Below are 21,553 nucleotides of genomic sequence, written 5' to 3'. Positions count from 1 at the left end.
CTAAGGCTCAATCTATTCTTTCCATCCATTGCATTACTTTTTTTTTTTTAAGATTTTATTTATTTATTTGACAGAGAGAGACAGCCAGCGAGAGAGGGAACACAAGCAGAGGGAGTGGGAGAGGAAGAAGCAGGCTTCTAATGGAGGAGCCTGATGTGGGATTCGATCCCAAAACACTGGGATCATGCCCTGAGCCAAAGGCAGACGCTTAACGACTGCGCCACCCAGGCGCCCCCATCCATTGCACTAATCATGAAAACTCTATTAATTTTTAGTTTTCCTAGTGTAAAAAGAGAAAGCTAGACTTAAATATTTGGAAAAAAAACTTTAAAGAAATTAGCTTTCTGTGCAAAATAAAATGAACAAAATAACCTGTTTTTCAAGCAAAGATGCATATAAGAATTGGTGGTGTTACTTACTAACAAGAGAAGTGGCAGACTTTAATTATCAAGATTTGGAAGAATAATAATGATGAATTTGTATAGCTCCTTAAAATTTATGGAGCACTTTCTCATATATTATCTCATTTTACATAATCCTTACAACCTTCAGAGAGACCAGCCAAGCACATTTTAACAATGAACTAAAACAGTCCTTGTAAAAATTGGAAAAATAGCTCTCTCTAGTTTTCCTGAGCTAAACTCTGTGAGACTAAGCAGGGTCCGGATTCTAAATAGAATTAGGAAAGAGTGGCACACCATTATTAGATGCCAAATTTACCAATACGAATCTTTAATTTTGGAAATTTATGTTTTCTGTGAACTCCATATTCTTTATTCTTCAGTTTCCATGGTACTACAGCAACCAGTTAAGCCTGCTGTTACTATGGAAACAATAGTGTCTTTCCATTTCATACATTTTGGTACATTTTTCAGATATTTTCTCTACTTGTACATTCATTTTTATATGACAGATATGTAATTAAAAATTGCAACAGTGCTTAAGAAGTTAGAGCAACTGAGACAGACTACTTATACATTTAAGACAATAGAGAATTAATAATGAATCATAATAAATGAATATGTACATATACATCAAGAGTCATCTTGGTATTTAATCTAAAATTATCAGCTTATTCCTTGTACATTCTTTGGAGACAGAATTTGTTTGATTGAAATATTTCATGAAAAATTATTACATTTTTTCCTGGTGCTGCCAAAATAAAATGAACAAAAATATATTTACTGGCAACACAAAAAGGAAAATATGTTGCAATAATGCATGTGATATTTATTCTTTAGAAGGAATAAACTATTTTAGTCCCTGAGTCAGCTCCAAGCATTCTTTGTAACATAAGAAAGCTAATAAAAAATAGGAATTCATACATTTTCTACACATTTGATTTCATTATAGGGATTTCTGAAAAATATTTATATTTTGCTACTATTAGCATTATGCTTTGAGTTATATTCTGCATTCATACACTTCTCATTCCCCTCATACACACCAAAGGACACACTCTTTCTGAAATTATAATCCTTTACCACTTCCAAAGAAATTCCATTCTGACTAGGGCAAAACAGTTTTGTGTTTTTTTTAAGGGAAAACTGAAAACTCAAGATCTGTAGTGAAGTCCATTGTCTGATAAAATAATCCTTCTATTCATGCTTGCTATGTTTGGGAGGCTATAATCAGTTTAGAAATATTTACAAATATTGACATGTTTGTAAATGGAATGATATTTTATTATTTCATAATCGAAAGTGTGTTTTTAATATATATTGCAAATTGTTCAAAAAGGCATGTAAAACTAAATATTTTAAAGTTTACATTATATTTTATTATCTAAAATTGATTTTTAAAAACATTTTATTTTAAATTTTAGATTCATAGGAAAGTATGAAGAAATTTAAGGGAGATACCATGCACCCTTCACTTATCCTCTTCCAGTGGTGTCTTACATATGATAGTACAATTATCAAAGCCAGAAAATTGACCTTGGTATAAAATTTATTTAGAATTATTTAGATTTCACCAGTTATACATGCATTTCATATGCGTGGATGTGTGTGTAGTTCTATGCAACTTTATCACATGTGTAGCTTTCTATGATTACCATGAAACTCAAGATACAGAAGAACTGTACCATTACTGTAAGACTTGGTCCTCCTATCCCTTTATAGTCACACTGACTCTGCCCCTCTAAAGCCCTAATACCTGGAAAGCACTAATATGCTCTTCATTTCTAGAATTATGTTATATTGAATGTTATATGCAGCTATGCAGGCTGTCATTTTTGACATTGGCTTTTATTCAGCTCTTAAGAATATCCATGTACAACTTTTTTTTTTTTTAAAGATTTTATTTATTTATTTGACAGGACAGAGACAGCCAGCGAGAGAGGGAACACAAGCAGGGGGAGTGGGAGAGGAAGAAGCAGGCTCATAGCGGAGGAGCCTGATGTGGGGCTTGATCCCATAACGCCGGGATCACGCCCTGAGCCGAAGGCAGATGCTTAACCGCTGTGCCACCCAGGCGCCCCACAACTTTTTGTCTGAAAATGATTTTTTAGTTCTCTGAGATATATGCCTAAAAGTAGAATGACTGAGTTGTACAGTATGTATGGTGCTAACTACAGGTTGTTTGTAGATGCTCTTTGTGATATAGAGAAAATACCTACTCTATTCTAGTTTTCTGAAGGTATTTATAATAAATGGATATTAACATGATAAATTACATTTATTGCTTTTCAAAATTTAAATTAATCTTGTATATCTGAAATAAAGCCCACTTAGTCATGTGTACTATTCTTTTTATACATTGTTGAACTCAATTGCTAAAATTTTGTTGAGAGCTTTTGAATCTAAATTTATGAGAGATTGGTTTTATTTTATTCTACTGTCTTGTTTGATTTTGGTATAAAGCTGATGCTGGCCTCTTAAATTTGTTGTGATAAAACTGACTTTTATGTCACTTGATTTCCTTCTCTGAAACATCCAGTGAGTAGATTGGATTTAATTAAAAATTGCTGCTCTTTTTGTATTTAACTTATCTTTTAATTTTATAGGAATTGCACATTTTATAACGTCACATTTTCCTAAAATTAAATGTAGTGTATTTAATATATTTAACACACTCCATTATTAACAAATATAGCTTTTATTCTATATTCTATACTCTGAAGTGCGCGTAAAGTGATGACTATGCTCTTACCTTATATAATTGTGAAGTGCTTTTGCATATGAGGGTGATCTCCGTGGCCTCTATGTAGCAAAGTTATTTGCTGGAGTGAACCTGATCTGAATTGTGAGAGGATTTCCTTGCCTTATTTTTTTATATATTGTTCTGCCACTCATACCAGATTTTTTTTCAATATACAGATCTTCCTGGACTTATAATACAGTTATCTCCCAATAAATCCATTGTAAATTGAAAATATCATCAGTCAAAAATGCATTGTTTTTTATTAAATAACCTGTACCCCCAAAGTGGGACTCAAACTCACAACCCAGTGATCAAGAGCCGCATGCTGTACTGACTGAGTGAGCCAGGTACCCCCAAAATGCATTTAATATACCTATCCTACCGAACATTACAGCTTAGCCTAGCCTAACTTAAACATGCTCAGAATACTGACATTAGCCTGCAGTTGGACAAAATCATCTGACATAAAGTCCATTTTATAATAAAGTGTTGACTTTCATGTAGTTATTGAATACTGCACTGAAAGTCAAAAACAGGGTGACTATATAGGCACAGAATGGTTGTAAGTGTATCAGTTGTTTGCCCTCATGATCAGGTGGCTGCTTGGGAGCCCTAGCTCAAAGCCACTGCCTAGCATCACAAGAGAGTATTGTATGGTGTATCACTAGCCCAGGAAAAGAGCAAAATTCAAAATGTGAAGTACAGGTTCTATTGAATGCATATTGCTTTTGAACCGTTGTAAAGTTAAAAAGTTCTAAGTTGAACTAGAGTAGTTGGGGACCATCTGTATTAAAAAGTTACTGCAAGTTATATTGATTAAAAAATCAATATTACACTGTATGTTAACTAACTGGAATTTAAAGAAAAACTTAAAAAAATAAAGATGATTTTGTTTTTTTGCCAGTCTTTCAACATATTTTTAAAGTTAAATATTAACAGTAATCATTTTACCTGCATGTACACACTCATACATGCAAGAATACTCTCATGTCATATATAACATTTATATATTGCCGGACTGAAATTATCAGAGGAATACGACTTTGAAGGAGTGAAAAACGTAAGCATATATTCCAGAAATTATGCTATTTCTATGCATTATTTACCAGTTATTTTATTTTAAAACACTAACATGGGCAGTGATATAATAAACTTATTTTAATAATATTATTTTAGGGCCCACTTTTTTCTTTTTCTTTTTTCACATTCTGATACCTGGATAAATTTGGAAATAAAATGGTTTCTGAAAGACTATATTTAGATAAGAATAAGTATATCAGGTTAATTATATGTAGTAACTGTTTCTCACATGAATATCTTAATGAACTTCATTAGGTGAAATGCTAGAGAGGAATCTTTCCATTTTTCTTGCTTAATTTTAATTTTTTGGCAATAAATTCAGAAGGGTGATGTATATTGTTAGTATTTCCCATCTCTTTTTCACCTTGAACGTTTTTACTGGGGCAGTTGTCACGGGGTGCTATCAGTTTATTTTCTGGAAACTTGTCTAGATAATCTAGTTTTAGTCCCTGGAATTTGTTGGATGGTCTGCATAGAAAACAATCTTGCTTATTAAGGTTTGACCTAGTCATTTACAGACTTTTGTAGAATATAACTGGTAAATTACAGTCACTTATTTGTTAGGGTGACATTTCCCTCTTGAGCTTGAGTTTCATATCATTAAGGGTGATTTCTGATCTGAGATCCATCCAGTCCATACCATTTCCTCTGAGGTAGACATCGAGGCAACCTTTAGTTCTGCAAACTCATGGTGTATTTATCTCACTACTGTCCACACTGGAAAATCTCTGCCTGCTCGCTTTGGCCTACTTGGGACCCCCCAAAATGAAGAGGCTTTCTGAAGCCGACCAGCTATACTGCAGAGCACATCCTCACGCTTTCTTATCTGTCTATGCCTTTGTGGCAGCACAAGACACATAAAGGCATGGTCCAGGTTCACCCTGGTTCCTGATTCTCTTGCCTTCCTCCACTAATTCTTTCTTTAGCCCAACAGAAGAGAGGTGGGAAGGAGGAAGAAAGGACACAACTTATTTTATAGTGAATTTTTCCTTCCTTTTTTCCTTTTTCCCTCTCTCCCTCTCTTCCTTCCTCCCTTCCTGTCCCCTCCCTCTTTCCTTCCCTCCCTTCCTTCCATCTTTCCTTCCTTCCTTCCTCCCTTCCTTCCTTCCTTCTCCCCTTCCTTCCTTCTCCTCTCCTCCCTTTCTTTCCTTTCCTTCCTCCCTCCCTCTTTTCTTTCTCATGTTCTTTGTTAATTAACATTATACCTGGCACAGTGTGTTTGAGACATATACTCCAGAAAATTAAGAGCTCTTTTCTCCCTGCTTTTTCGCTGTTAACTTCTTTTATTGTTGTAATGGATGTTTCCTATCTAGAGGCACAAATCCAGTCAGGGGTGTGTGTGTGTGTGTGTGTGTGTATGCATGCATACACTTGTTGGGGGGCACCCAATGAACCGTACAGATTGGATTATCTACAATTAATTTTATAAACATGCCTGATAAACTGCTTCACATTCTCTTGTAAATAAAAATAGAAGTTATAAATAAATCTTAGTTGTGGTCTTGTGTTGGTATTTTTAATAAAAAAATTAAAATGTTAACTCTGAAAGACTAAGCCTGTAGGATGAAATGACAACCATTCATAGATTAAACACCATTCTATACCATAATTTTTGTTAGTTAACTTTTCTAATCCTCATTTTCATTATCTGTAAAATCTATATAGTGTAAAATCTGTACCTACTTTACAACCTCCTGGTAAAAATATGTTAATGCATGTGAAATATCATAAAATAAAATCTTAATATTTTGAAACCATTGTCATTATAGGGGGTATAAACATGAATCCACAAACTGAGCTGTGCAGAAATGTCACTTTACTTTATATTCTTTAAGTCATATTGAATCAAAATCTAAACCACTCTTCTGCCAGGAATATGAGAAATACAACCTTAGGCACTGGGGTTTCCTCCTTTCTTCTAGAACTGTACAAAGATCTTTGAAAGGAGAATATTAGAGCAAAGAAAGAAACTGGTATCTCTGGTCTATGGTGCACATTTTGATTATGGGAGTGTGTGTTGCTCAGGATCACATGTCTCTGTGCTAGGCTGATATCATGGGATTATTTGGCATTACTGGGCATCTTCCAATGAAGAGCTTTCTTGTATTTTTTTGTTTGTTTTAAATTGGGTCTTCCATTTGCCCACTGCATTCCAGGTCCTATCACTTTCCTGAAGTACAATAAAATACCCGAGGTCTATTCATCATTCCTTACAGAGCCCCAGAACTGCATTTCCTATATAGTGGTGGGGGGGGGGCGGATCTTAACTTTCCCTTCTTTCTCTCTCTGCTTTTGTCTTTCATCTCAAATGTATACACCCCCCTCCCCCTTTGCTCCTAGTATAAACTTTTTAGATAGTTTAGGGTTTGAGGCAGGGAAAAGCCAGTTTCATGTGAATTCTGCATCAGGTCAATCAGGACTAACTCTTCCTGAGGCAATAAAGCCGACAATTTCCATGGTGATTCAGATAAATAGGAAAACATTGCAGAAATTAGACATCAATTATTATCTTAAGAAAGTAACTTTTCCTGTTTTAATTATCATAATTACATAATATAGAGAGGACTTTCTGTTTTTGTTTCTTTTTACTTCTTCTTACAAAAGACTATGAAAACAAATTGAGCCAAAATTAAACAGTTTTGGAAGATTTTATGTTGAGTCTATTATAATAGGGACTAGAGACCAGACACAGTCTGAACTTAACTCTGCTGAAACAAAGACAGTGGAAGAGTTTTTAAGAACCGAAGTGCAAAGGGGCACCCAGGTGGCACAGTTGGTTAGGCGTGTGACTCTTGGTTTTGGCTAAGGTCATGGTCTCATGGTTGTGGTATCCATAAAGCCCCGCATCAAGGCTACCTGCTCAGCGTGGAGTCTGCTTGGGGCTCTCTCCCTCCCCCTCTGCCCCTCTGGCTCATTTTCTCTCTCTGTTATTCTCATAAATAAATAAATAAATAAATAAATAAATAAATAAATAAATAAATAAATTTTAAAAAAGAACTGGGGTGCAGAAGGAAAGTAAACTTTCTTCTAACTTTATGACAGGAAGTAATTTTATAAGTTGAAGACAGGTGCCCACTGAAGATTGGGAGATAGCAGCTCTCTCTTCCTTCATGTTTACATTTCAAAGAAATGACTCCCAGGCCCTTGAGAAAGACATTCTTGGGTTATAAAACTGGCAAGAGGTTTTAAAAGGATTTATCTCTCAAAGGATCAGAGAAAGAATTTACAATTACAAGTTTGCTAAAGAAAATGCTCCAGGAATGGTGAGGTCAGGGCCTAGAGTCAGGAAGAAACCTGTCTAAATTTAGTCCAGCTCAGGGAAATCTTCAGACTGTCTTGGTAAGGGCCTTGTGCAAATCTTATCTCATGTGCTTAAGAAAAATACCTCCTTTTGGTTTGCCTTAGATTGTCTTTTTTCATCCGCTTATTCTGCTGCTCTTCTTTGTATACCATGAGATTCCTAACACAGGTCAAGAGCCTTTGTCATGCCAGTGTCTTGTTGAGGATAATTTACTGTTCGCTAAAACTTACTTATCTCTTCTCTGCAGTTGACTTTACTATAAAGATCAGCATTTTTCTTAATTGTATTAGAAAAGGTTGCTTCCTCCAAAAATCACACTGTTGCTGGTTATTTATTACCCCGGGGGTTGACCTTTCCCTGGCTGTGATTGAACTGCTGTAGTTCTCTGTGCTGATCTAATGTCAGTGCTCTGTATTCTGGTGAGCGCCTGTCTGTTACCTGCGCTAAACAAACACGGTTCTGTCCCTTTTGCTGTGGGGTCTTTTATCCTCTTTCTTTTTGCTGTAAAGGGAGAATTCCAGATTAAGGCCTGAGAAGAGAATGAATCATTGATGCTATGATGGTTCTTGAGTAATCACTAGACCATTCTCCACTATTGAGGCAGTTGGTCTTCATATTTAGGCCACAATTGTCCACTGACATGTAGGCTATAGTTTTAGTCGGAAATGCCATTCAGAGAAGGGAGAAAGGACTCTTGAAAAAAGTGTGACTGTTGAAGTTCCAGAAACCCATAGCAGAGATGACATAACTTATTACTTAGAAGTAGAAAATGAAAGAAAGAAATAGTGAGAACCAGTTCTTATTTCTTTCATTCCTCATCAAAAATTTTTTTCTTTTTTTTTCTTTTTGGCAACTGGACCAATTTTGTGGTTTGATCTCTATCACCACACTTTTGTTAATTCTTCTCATGACCTGAGTCTTTGCTCTTCTTTCTTTCCTAGACAAAATCTCAATTTTTAAAGACTTACTTCGGCTTATAATCTAATTGAAACCCACCTCTACCATTAATAATGTTTTCTTTCATGGAGTACTAAGAACTATTTAAAGAGTATTCAATCCATTTGGAAATATTCATATAGATCTGAGATAGACTAACTGTAGCCCATGGGTGAATTCCAACTAGATACTTTAAAGTCTTATTGAAACACAGCCATACCTATTTTTTAATGTTACTCATTAAAACACTTTATTGGGGAATGATTGATATGTAAAAAGTTGTATATATTCACTGTACATGACTCGATGAATTCAGGGATAAGTACTCACCTGTGAAACCATCACTATCAACAAGGCCACAGACATATTCATCACATCCCAATGTTCCCTCCTGCCCTGTTTACTATTATTATGTTTTGTGTATGTGTGATAAGAACACTTTACATAAATTCTACTCTCTTAATTAAGGCCACATCTATTTTTGAAATATTGTCTATAGTTGCTCTTGTGTTACAGTAGCAGAATCAGGTAGTTGTAACAGAGACCATATGGCCCAAAGACCTGAAAATACTTACTGTTTTTTTAAAGACTTTTAAATAAAATCCTTGATATTGAGAACTATTTCAATTTTTCCCCTATAGATACATATCCTGTGGTGAGGTGTGTGGGTGATAGTGCTTTATATTTCCCTGAATCTCTATAGCTCACATAGCTCCTAGTACTGACTATGACAAGGTAGTGTCTCAAGGAAATAAATTTTTTTGTACAAGTGTAAATTTACATGAAAAATGTAATTATATTTGTTATGATTAAAATATTCTTATATTTATCTCTAGAAATATATATACTTATGTATATATTATCTATATAAATATATAAACTACTATAGCTTTCAAATAGATTTTTAGCATTAGAACTTGTACTATGATGGTTTTATTTTGGTTTTATAATATAGTACAGAATTAAAGGAAACAAAAAATTTAGTATAAAAATAACATAGTTTTGTGCTGTTCGACGTTCCTTGAGCACAGAAAGCTAGGTTTGTTCAGTGACACGATCTGTATCAATCTTCGTCTCTTTAAATATGATAGATCCATTCATACTTCTCTTAAGACTTTTTCAATTTTTTCACAATCTGACAGTCTAAATTGTAGTCAGAAAAATATTTACCAACTGTATAGATATAATATTGTAATACTTTATAAAATTTTTCCCAACTAAGTAGAAAATTATTTTCTTATCATAGAAAATGTCCTACTGAACTTTTCTTTAATTCAAAAGTTTTATTTCAAATAAGTAGCTTTGGAGAAGGAGTTCCACATGATTGTGGGTAAAAACAAGTCTGTGATTGTTCATGCTTCTGTTTGAGACTGCTTCAAATAGGATTTTTCTTCAATAGGATTTTGCTGAATTTTAGGGCTTACGAGTCCATTGAATTATTTAAAAATATATGACTTCTTTCTCTCTGCTAATATGGTACATTAATATCTGATATTGAATATGCTTTATACTTTACATGTTTACTTTCCTCACATAATTTTATCTAATTAGAAAACAATTTTTATTTATCTCAGAAAACCCAAGTCCTCCCCTTTTTTTAACGAAAAGATTTATTTATTTATTTGAGAGAAAAAGAGAGAGAGAGAGAACACAGGACAGGGCGGGGGTGGGGAGGTGGGAGAGAGAGAATCTCAAGCAGACTCCCCGCTGAGCATGATGCCTGAGGTGGGCTTGATCCTGTGACCCTGAGATCATGACCTGAGCCAAAATCAAGAGTCACAGCTTAACTGACTGAGCCACCCAGGCGCCCCCAAGTCCACTACTCTTAATCAGTATCTAACTTTGGTCTCACCTTTATGAGTCCAGCCATAACTCTGAATCCCTGGTCTGAAGAACACTACTGTATTGTCACGGGAAATGCAAGTTGCTGGTCTTAACCAACAAAAGACATCAAGTTCCTCTTTGGAAAGCTGATGAAAGCTATTGTAAAAACATGTGATCTCACTCAAAATCATGTAACTGTGAGATTTCTGCTGAAGCATCTGTAAAACCATTATAGGGTCTTGGACTGAATTTAAGCTTTTTAATTCTAATTATCCCTCTTATAAGTATCCCTGATAATTAATTAACTACAAAATCAACCTTTCAGCTAGCTTCATAATGGACTGGGACTTTCAGTTCTAGGAATCAGGTGGCAATCTTATTTAAATCTTTCATAGGCACTCTTAGTTCCATCCTTTCTACCACATTTCCCAAATCTTTTCAGATATTGGCTTCTAGTCCTGAATTGTAAGATTCCTGTGTTACTCTCAACTATTTCCTGCTATGTTTGTAGATTATACCATTCATTCTTTCAACAAATGCTATACTTAGTACATATTTGTTCTTGATATTTTTCTTGGTACTAAGGGTATAGCAGTGAAAGAAGACAAAAGTCTCTGCCATTATGGACATATTATATATGATGCTTGTCCTGAGGAAAATACACCTAAAGGTGTGTTATTTTCCTATAGCTGGACACTGTTTAATGCAAAATTCCTCCGGCTGTCAAGGAGTCCTTGAGTTGCTTATCATGGATATTTTTAAAACTTTTTTTCCCCAGGTTTATTGAGAAAAAATTGATATACGTCATTGTATTAGTTTAAGACTCACAACATATTTTGATTTACATGTATTGTGAAATGATTGTCACGATGATTGCCACAAATGATCAGCTAACATCCATCATCTCATATAGGTAAAATAAGAAGAAAAAAGAAAAAAAAGAACAATTTCTCTTTGTAATGAGAACTCTTTGGATTTACTGTCTTAATAACTTCCTATTTATCATACAGGAGTTAGCAGTAGCCATCATATTGTGCATTACAGCCCCACTACTTATCTTATAACTGGAAATTTGTACCTCTTACTTTTAAACAAATATTTTTAAAATTTTTAAAGTAAAATCTACATCCATTGTGGGACTCAAAACTCATGATCCCAGGATCAAGAGTTGCATGCTCTACTGACTGAGCCAGACTGGCGCTCCTTCACTGGAAGTTTGTACCTTTTGACCATCTTCCTTCAATTTTCCCTCCTCTATACTACCGTTCATTAGACATTCTTGATGATAATGGCCAAACTAAATCTACTACCTTCTTTTTTTTTAATATTCATCTAGGTTTCTCAATTACCTGCTCTGTGTGATCTTCAAGTGCCATCTATACAACTTATCATATCCTCATTATGATAATAGCTGAGCCTGGGGTAATAGCTCAGACACTGAAATCTTATTGCAGATATTGTCTGTGTAGTTCAAATGAAGTTGAAGCAGGACTTTTCCTTACAACTCCTCAGCTATTGTGGTCTTCTGCTAGTATTTGAAATTTTGTTCTTTTGCTTTTTTGCGTTTTTGTTTTTTTTGTTTTTGTTTTTTTTTTTTTTAGCTCTGATTCAATTATCAGGTTTACTCTTTCAGGTAGAGTATTCTAATTAAGTCTATTTATTATTCTTCTTTAGGCTCCTTTCAATGCTTTTGCCTTGGGCTTACATGGAAAATGTACTGTATTTATTGATTGCATTTGATTTAATTTGAACAATACACAGAAATTAAATTTCATAAATTTTAACATATTTTGGCTCTTTGAATTTATTACACATTTGCATATATATTTTGTAAATTTTCATTTGAGACATTTTATAGCCAATTATACTAAAATTTGTAATTCAAAACATTATATATTGTTATAGCCATTAGATATTGATTAGGCTTTTCCATTAAATTTGAATCCAGTAAGTTTATTTATGCCCCCAATATTCATATACTTAAGTGAAATAATATTCAGATTGAATAGGAGGATAAAGTTAATAGAGCTTTATTTTACTAAAGAGTTTTTATAGTTAACACTACTCATGATTTCTCTATGATAGTATAGTGACTAGTATAAAATAATATACACAGTACTTTACTTCTTTGAATTACGTAGTAGAAAACACTTTCATTTTAGTGAAATTAAAAATTAAAAATTCTATGTAGTGAACATTTTAATGAGCCTTACCATATTATAAGTTATTTTTATTTCAATGTTTATCTTACTATAAATAACCGTATTATTGGCTCTGATGATTAACTTTTACCTATAATCTGTGGTAGGTTGTTTTTATTTAACAATTTGGTGCATTAATGGCCAAAGCTGTATAGGTTAGGCCAATGTCTTCAAAGATTCAAAAATCTGAAAAAGTAAATTTATAAAAACAAGACAAACCCTTCAACTGAAAGTATGCTTCTTTGTTAATACTTAATGGATTAAATGACTGAAAAATTGTTTATTTGAGAAGCTCCTCTCATTTGAAATCTTTTTGGAGGCTAAGTTTTTATTTTATTTTGGGTTTTTTTGGTACTTCCTCTACTCTGGGGAAGCTAAAAGCACTTATTTCTTCAATAGAGGTCATCATCATGGATCGCCTCAGGAGGTAAGAAAAGCAATTCATACATTTCTTACACAAACAGACTCTTCCAGAGACCTCCTGTGGGCATAGCTCAGTTAAAATATGTTTAATTTCATCCTCAGGTGGTTTTAGCAGGAGACAATTTCATTTCTACGCAGAGCTACCAGAGCTATATCTGCATCTTAAAGATAAATTTACAAGGATAATCAGTCTCACATTGCAATATGTAGACCTGTGTGTGTGTCTCTTAATTTCAGAATCTTACTAAACAAAGTAAGCATTATTGCAAATATCTTTTATCACAATTGAATTCTGGATATATTAAGCGATTCCAAATAATATCAGGTAAACAAGTAGCTACACAGCTGCACATTTGGAAATACTTCAGTATAAATTTTACTCATTTACAATCAATGTTATTATAAAAGTAACTCTTTCTCTGTCTCTGTGCATATATATGTACTTTTAAGAACTTTTCAGAATTCTAGGATTTTAATGAGGGAAGATGGCTGAAAGAATTCAACCTTGACTATCCGGAATTTCATTTAATTCCCCTCTCCAGAAAATGCCTCAGCTTTGCCTTGGATGTACCTGTTGTGAGTCCCTCTAATTCACTCTCTGAAGAATTAGCTTCAAAGTTTTGCCTGGGTGAGATAAGGTGGTTACCCAATTATGAGGAACAGGAATAGGATGTGGAGAAATAAGTGTTTTATATATTTTTTTAGTTGTAGCAATCTTTTAGAAACCCTGATTCATTATTCTCCTGCATGTGTTTGTGAAATATTCTTAAGAATCCAGAGGGTTCTTGTGAAACGTGCAAAATGTTATCATTTTTGTTTTTATTTATTTAAAATTTTTAAATTTTAAAAATTGAAATATAATTGATATACAGTATCCTGTTAGTTTCAGTTATACATTTTAGTGATTTGGTGTTTTTATACACTATGAAATGATCCCTACAATAAATCTAGTTAACCATCTGTCTGCTTCTTAAACAGAGTTGCAGGAAAAAAATCTTTTTTATGTTCAGTGATCTCACCCCAATTTCCGATATTGGTATTTTGCAAAAAATCAGCTTGTTTCTTTATATTTCTGTGCTTAGTTGATTAATATTATCAATGTTCTTTCCAATGTCTCTTCTAGCTGCTTAACAGTTTTGTGTCATTTTTGTGCTGTTCTGGTAATCTTAGTTGAGTTTTTGGAGGAAATATAGCTATGTTCATTTTACCATTTTAGCTGATTCTCTGTGCATCTTAATTTGAATGGACTGCTTAACCAAACATCTATCGTGTCCTCTAAAATGAGAATTGCACACGCAAGTTCTTTTAGCATCATTAGACTTAGAGGAAAATGATGATTGGGCAAAAAGTTTCCTTTTTTGTTGTTGTCATTTGTTTGTTTCCTTGTTTTGCTTTCTCTTGTTTGTTTTGTTTTGCTCCCAGTGTTTTTCCCTTCTGGCTGCACCTAATACTCATCTTTACCCTCAGTGTCTACATATGTAAGACTCTCTTCTGTTTTCAGTTGTGAAGAACTCATTCATAATAACTTGGCTCTTCGAAGACCTCAAGAAAATTATATTATAATAAAGGAGAAAGACCAAAATGATTGCAGTGCAGTATAAAAGAAAAACCAAAGAAACTATATGTAGTAAATTACTCAAGAACAAAGTGGAGTGGTGAATTAGAGAAGTTCTAAATTAAAGCAGTATTGATAGGAAATTCAGATATTTTTTGGATAATCAAAACATGAAATTCAATAAGTTATATGAATGAATTTTTCATATTTGAAAACACAAGAGTGTCCTTTCTATGGGAAAAATGAAGGTATCGTTGGAAAATTGAGTCTGTTAAATTGTATTGGCAGTTTTATCTGTTAAGGATTGGAAATTTCAAACGCAAAGGTAGAAGAATATCTTGGTCTTCTCTAATACAATGACTAGGCATAGTTCCTTAAAAGTTAATATGTTATATACTGTCTTTTTCGGAAGTCCCTAAGATGAATACTACTCAGTGTATTTTTAAAACACATTTTATGTTTGTCATGCAGTATCTTTTGGATTTCTTCAACCATATAGGACTAGGCAGTTTTTAATTTAATTAAAATGGATACCAACATGAGATGTCAGTTGTGTTAATTAGATCCAAAATCATATGCATTAAGTCTAGTCCTATTATCCTGGGATTCTGAACATTTACTAATTCAGTGAAAAAACTGATTGTTGCTACAGTGGAGTCAGGAATATAAGAATCAGGAATTTCATAATCTCAAGTTGATTAATTTGAAAATTGTTGTGCTCAGGAAAAACTGTCCCCTAAACTTTCCAAGATACAAGCAGATTAAAACGTACTGAAACTGAAGTAATAAAGCAAGATAGTTAATATTATAGAAGTAAATAGTGAGCATATAAATTAAATACAGAAAATTATATATATATATCTGAAATTATGTATTATATAGTATAATTATATATACCACATTTATCAAAATCATTAAGAAAAGCAAACAAAGACAAAAGGAAAACATAAAACACTGAGATACAGCCTGTGCCCTGATATTTTAATAATCGTGAACACATTGTAATATTTTCTATCAGGAAAAACAAAATACACAAATAGGAACAACATAATTATTTATATTTCAAAATCAGCAGACAGCTTGAGGTAAATAAATAAAATTGATTTTTCTTTCATTAGTTATTATGTTCTCTTCCAAGTGATATTAACTATTTTGTAATCATACCCTTACATTCTGTTTCTTACATGTGCTTTCTGAGTGTTGTGGACTTTATGTTTGTGCCCAGAATTCATATGTCAAAGCCTCAACTGCGTGTAATGGTATTTGGAGGTGGGATATTTGTGAGGTAATTAGGTTTAGATGAGTTCATGATGGTGAGGCCCCCATAGTATTAGTATCTTTATAGGAGGAAAGGATAGCTCTCTCTGCCATGTGGGGGAACAGAACAAAATGCAGCCATCTGCAAGCCGGAAAGCAGGTTTTCACCAGGAATCAAATCTGTCAGTACTACCTTGATCTTGAATGTCCCAGCCTTCAGAACTGGGAAAAATAAATGTCTGTTGTTTTAAGTCAGCAAGTCTATGGTATTTTTTTATAGCACCAAGTTGACTAAAACACTGAGGAAATGAGCGTTATGCAAAATTAACTTCTCCCTGAATTTCCTGTTTAGCATATTAATTTTCATGCAAATAAAAACAGAGGGCTTACTTTTATTCACTCCTAATCACCTGTCTCATGTTTGGATCATCTTGATGAGGTACATTAGTATTCATTAATCAGAATTGTATTGAATTGTAGGGGCGCCTGGGTGGCTCAGTCCTTAAGCGTCTGCCTTTGGCTCAAGGCGTGATCCCAGAGTCCTGGGATCGAGTCCCACATCAGGCTCCTCTGCTGGAAGCCTGCTTCTTCCTCTCCCACTCCCCCTGCCTGTGTTCCCTCTCTCGCTGGCTGTCTCTCTGTCAAATAAATAAATAAAATCTTCAAAAAAAAAAAAAGAATTGTATTGAATTGAATTATAATGCTGGTTAGCCATATACATTGGTAGGTCACACATATCTTAAATCATTCCCATGTAGCACTCTGATGATCATACTAGCAAAATAAGAAATGTTAATAAAGAGTCTTTCTTCTCTTTCTTAAGTAATCATTTCTTCTCAAAATATAAATTGTGCCACTTGATTATGGCACTGATTCTTGCTTTTTCATTGTGCTTAATTAGTAACAATTTATTAGAAATGTAACTAAAAGATGAACTACTATTTTTGATTTGTATTTTTTTGTGTAAAAATGTACTTTTAAAATCTTTTCAATAATGCATTCAATAATTATTTGTTAAGTATAAGCTTGCTACTCCTGACTATATCACCAACAAAAAAACAACACATGGGACATTTCCATTGTCTCTAACAGTAGTCCCCAAAGCAAGTTATATGTACCTAAAAGGCCCTACAAGACCCTAAAAGTAATTGTATTTTAGTCAGAGAAAAAGGAACACTTACATTTATTATATTTTTCTGACACCTCCAGTAGTGAAAGTGAGGAGGGAGGATGTTACCTCATCACTTTTATAGAAGTCCAGGTTCCTCACTTGTCCTCAATTGACACCCAAGAGAAGAGGGCTCCTGTTACTGCTGAGCAGGGCCTGCAGTTCAGGTCCCCACAAGGTCTCCTCTCTCAGTGTGTTCTGTGTGGCTTTGTTCCAGTTGGGCAGTAGTAAAAACCTCTCCACTAGACTTGCTTCTGACACCACCCAGCATGGAGTGGAAGTAGTGTCTTTCCTGCTGGGTGAAGGTGGAATTCCATGTTTCCCATGAGGTCTTGTCACCTTCTATAGGTGGAAATAAAAATCCTGGTCCCTATTCAGGCTTTTCTGGGACTAGGATGGCAGAGGTTTTGGATACCTTGTCACAGTGTGGAGAGTGAAGTCTTATCTCCCTCATCACCTTTGGTGGTATGCGAATGGGAATGGGGTGGGCAACAGTTTTTTCTGTGGTGTTTGGCTAGAGCAGAATGGTTGTTATTGAAATATTTTCTGTCTCTAAGCTGCTCCTTTTCTGGTCTTTTGAATAGAGAGAAAACACTTTGGTTGGAGCTCTTATTATTTACAACTGTTGGAATTAACAAGTTGTCAGTTTCTTCAGCTCCAACCTTGGAATATATGAGGCAAATAGAAAACCCAAGGAATTTATCACTGTGTCAATCCCCAAATCCTAATGTCACTAGCTAGACTGCCTTCTTTTTCTCTACGTTGCAGAATCTTTTTGTATTTGTTTTATATGTAATGTGACCATACATAGATTAGTGAGATAAAGTACAACATCTGTATCTTCCCACGTTTAAAAATAGGCATATTTACACATTTTAATTACAACTTTTTTATTTCTGTAAGTTTTATTTTCTGTTTCATTCAACAGTGTGGTTTTTTTTTTAAAGATTTATTTATTTATTTTTGAGAGAGAGAGAGAGAATGAGAGAGAATGAGCAGGGAGAGGGGCAGAGGGAGAAGCAGACTCCCCACTAAGCAGGGAGACCGATGTGGGACTTTTCCTAGAACCCTGGGATTGCGACCCACACAGAAAACAGATGTTCAACTGAATGAGACACCTGGGCATCCTTCATTCAACTGTTTTTGTACTGATCTTTTTCACAAAAGATTTTTTTTTCTTTCATACCTGCACTCATTTTAAACATAATTAATTTAGTCTCTGTCAGATAATTCTATTGTCTGGAGTTTCGGGCTTTCTAAATTTTCAATCCATTCTCCCTTCTGACTTTCACTTTTGAAGGATTATATTGTTGAGTGTTTGTACTTTTTATCTTAAATTTATTTTTAAATTTAAATAGTCTTTAATTATGGAAAAACTTTGGAATCTTCTGTGACAATCTCCATGGTGGCTTTCGGTTTCCTTCTGTCAGATACCCATATAGTATAACTCAATGTAATTAGGTTTTAGGTTAGTATTTCTGTCCAAGTTTTATTGGAAAGTCCAGAGAACATGTAGACAAACCTCAAATGTACAGGATGTTTGCTGTCTTGTTATGAATTGAATATGAAAACTTTTTATATTGGGTCTTAGAACTAGAGAGACAAATCTCCTGTGTTTCTTTCTGTGCTGTTAAATTTTATTTTTTTAATCCAGCCATTCATTGAGGGTTCACTTCAATGTAGCTTTGCTATTATACTTACATGCAAGCATGCCATGTTCAATTCTCACTTTATATGGGCCCAAAATGATGCCTTTTGTGTGTGTGTGCGGAGGGGGATATAAACTCAAGCACTTTGGTTACCCAAATATATCCCCTCCAACAAGTCAACACTGTCACTGTGTCAGTACTTTATTTTTCTCTATTCCACTGTTTTATTTCCTTTCCTATTGTGTACTCACATATATATTCTTTTATCACCTGCTATTTCAGAAATACATTTTAAATTACATATCTTTAATGTTCTTTGAGTGGGTCTTTTTCTTGATTGTCTAGTAGTAAATATTTATGTAAATAGAACTCTTCCTTCTCCTTTTCACCTAGAATATCTCTTACACTTCAAAGTTCCATTCATGGGACGTATTCTCAAAATATATTGTTATTCTGATTCTTCCTGATAAGAAAGGCACATTAATCAATCATTCTACTTGAGAATAACCTCTTTCACATTTTTCAATTTTATGATAAAATATATGTTAATATATATCAGTGCCTCATTAGAATGTGAACTTTTTGCTAGTTGAAGATGTTAAGAAATCTAAATATCGATTAGAAGACAGTACAGTTACCATAATGATAAAGATTGCTGTGACTCCCCATTAGAATGTAAGTTTTTGAGAACAAGATGTTTTATATGGGTCAAATTTTATTCTGGGTCTCAACCATAATGCTTCCCACATAGTATTGGATGAGTGACTTTAGAAGGAAGTAAATGAAAGAGAAAAGAAACAAAAAGGGGAAAAAAAAGATTGAAGGAAGGAAGGTTCTTTTTTCTAGTTATGTATTTAGTATCTGTAAATTTTTCATAGTTTTAGTTATTCTTTAATTGTTTTGTAGTTATTAGATTTTTCTAGTTAACTATGAGATTTGACAACATGATGTTACTTTTATATTTCATTTGATACCCTATATTCGTCACAGCAATGGGCCCAAAGATTAAATTTAATGAACTAATTTTATTTCACCATCAGTGTATTGTTTGATTAATTTCACCCAATATTAAGCTTGATATTGTCCCACTGAAACTGTTAATCTCAATATTCTCCTCTATATTTTTTATATTTAACTGATGATTATAAACTGAGTCTTTGAGATAAAATTAAACTATATTAAAAAGAAACTTCTCATGGAAAATTTGTCAATATTGGTAGTTGTTTTGACCACACCAAAATCAATTTTTCATTTTTGGAAATTACTTAGTTTGAATATTACACTTTATTTTATATATCTCTTAATCAAAATGATAATACATATTATTTTGTTTTTTATAAGTACATTCTTCACTTCAGATGCTTGCATTAAAGAATGTCCTGTGTTCTGTGGACTACATGAACTGACCTAAGTGTTAGTTCAGATATTTATTTTATTCTCACAATTATGAATAAAAGCCCTGACTCCAAAAGAAAAAAAAGTCTTGTGGCATCAAGCAGATTTATTAAAAGGCTTGCCACTGTTTTGTATATGTAAAACTATTTCAACTGTTTCCCTACTATCATCCTGTTTCCATTGAAAACAGGTGGTTTTGCTGATCTCATTATTTTCAGGATACCTCCTCATACAGTTCATGATTAACATGTTCTGTTTTTGTGTTATTGTTTATAGCTGCTAAAATTAATTTCCCTATTTTACCTCTTTTTTCTTGTCTTCCATTTTTGAAAGAAGTTTGGGTTAGGGAGAGTAGGTCTCTGAAATTATTCTAACATATTTGTCTTAGATTTATGCCAAATTTAATTTATGTTTCTCTTATGGGCTCAATCATCCCTTCCCAATATTAATAAGGTGAATGAAGCCTAACCCCCAGTACCTTAGAATGTGATTGTATTTGGAGATGGGAGACTTTAAATAGGTGATTAGCTTGAAATGAGGCCATTAGAGCAGGCCCTAATGCAATCTGATTGGTGCAAGAAGAGGAAATTTAAACACAAGAGAGACACCAGGGATGCCAGAGCACAAAGAAAAGACCAAATGAGGATATGGGGAGGAGACAGCTGTCTCAATTCAAGGGGAGAGGCCTCTGGAGAAATCAAACCTGACAACACCTCGATCTTCCAGCCTCCCGAACTGTGAGAAAATAAGTTTCTGTGTTTTAAACCTCCTGTCTCTAATATTTTGTCATGGTAGCCTGAGTAGACTACTACAACTTATTATATCTGATGCACTTCTACAATATGTACTTTTGAATTAGTGACTAAGTTGGGCACACAAATGCCAAGTTTTTTTTTTTTTTATGGTTTTAACGGGAATTCTGTCCTATGTCTGTAATACTCTTTGCCTTAAGCTTGATGACTAAAACCCTTATTCACCCATAATCATCTGTTTAAATATCAGACTGTCTTCCCTTGATTTTCTAACCCAACCACGCACATTCTCCTAATATCTTTAAAACAAAATTTTCTTCTTTATTTTTTTTTAATTTTCTTCTTCTTTGTGGCACTTAGCACAAACATTGGTTATATACATTTCTTTGTATGATTATTTGTTTAGTATATCTCCCTTCCTCCTACACTATAAATTCCATAAAGCATATTAATATCTATTATATTCCTTTGTACCCTCATCCAGTGCTTTTCATAGGTATTCAATACTATTTATTCAATGGGTATATTAATGAATAGATGAATTTTAGATCAGAAATTGTATTTCCACAACAACTAAATCTGTGCATGTTAAATCCATAAAGGACTGGATTGCTCAAAATGGATCACAAATATTTCACTAGTGAAAAGAGGATGCTAGGGCAGAGGCACATAAACATACCATAATTTTAGTCCAGTTTGTACTCAGAAAAAAGTTTATTGTTAATCAATTAAAATGTTAATGATTTGATATTTAACAAGGTGTTAGAATTAAGAGTGCATTTCTGAGATCATAATGAAACATCAGACAAAGATATTACCAAAAAAGATGAGAAATTTAGTTATTTCATATTTGATATTAATGGTTAGG

This window comes from Ursus maritimus, unplaced genomic scaffold (assembly GCF_017311325.1).
Source record: "Ursus maritimus isolate PB19 unplaced genomic scaffold, ASM1731132v1 scaffold_10, whole genome shotgun sequence".
NCBI classification, from domain to species: Eukaryota; Metazoa; Chordata; class Mammalia; order Carnivora; family Ursidae; genus Ursus; species Ursus maritimus.
The sequence above is the reverse complement of the archived record's forward strand: the minus strand, read 5'-3'. Positions refer to the sequence as shown.